The sequence below is a fragment of the Sinocyclocheilus anshuiensis genome, unplaced genomic scaffold (genome assembly GCF_001515605.1).
Source record: "Sinocyclocheilus anshuiensis isolate Anshui unplaced genomic scaffold, SAMN03320099.WGS_v1.1 scaffold234, whole genome shotgun sequence".
NCBI classification, from domain to species: Eukaryota; Metazoa; Chordata; class Actinopteri; order Cypriniformes; family Cyprinidae; genus Sinocyclocheilus; species Sinocyclocheilus anshuiensis.
The window spans coordinates 1,115,926-1,116,654 of NW_015544165.1; the positions used below are offsets into that span (position 1 = coordinate 1,115,926).

Sequence of the window (729 nt, forward strand, 5' to 3'; positions counted from 1 at the left end):
TTTTATATATACTGTATATATATATTTTTTTTTTTTTTGTGTTTATTTATTAACTATATATTTTTTTTTTATAAAAATATATAACCCATATATATATATATATATATATATACACATTTCAACTATTCAAAATTGTGTGCCTCTAGTTTTGTTTATTTATATAGTACATTCAAAAATGGGGCCAACCAAAATGCTGCACAAAAAAAAAGAAGATTAATAAAACAACAATAGTCTGACTGAGATGTCATATGCAAAGCTGTTATGTAAAAGTAATTAAAGATAATTTGGTCAATAATAAATTCATATCAAATCAAAGTCAAACGCTTCAAAACTGTTCAGCTGGTTTCGGACATGATTTCTTCAATCCATGAAAGATAATTGCTCACTTTAGTATAAACCCCATAATACCCAGGCTGGGCGCAGCCGTGACCCCATGACACAAAACCTCCTATGAACCAACTTTTACTCTGTGTCAAAAAACGCATAGGGCCCTCCACTGTCCCCCTGCCAGGAATCCTTTCCTCCATCAGCAATTCCAGCACATATCATGTTCTCTGTCACTACTAGTTTCCCTTTAGCTGTCACTGTGGAGTCATATTTAGCCTTACAGTCCTCAAAATCAGTGACGGGTAAAAGTGCGTACTGGAGATTATTGGAATATAACGCAGGTCTGTTTACAGGTGCATCTCAATAAATTAGAATGTCATGGAAAAGTTCATTTATTTCAGT

At 32.9% G+C, this 729-nt stretch overlaps 1 pseudogene; it reads right to left on the reverse strand.

Annotated features, from left to right (window-relative positions):
- Window positions 1-262: 262 nt before the first annotated feature.
- The window catches only part of LOC107695727 (mannan-binding lectin serine protease 2-like), a 7,765-nt pseudogene continuing 7,298 nt past the window's right edge, over window positions 263-729 (reverse strand).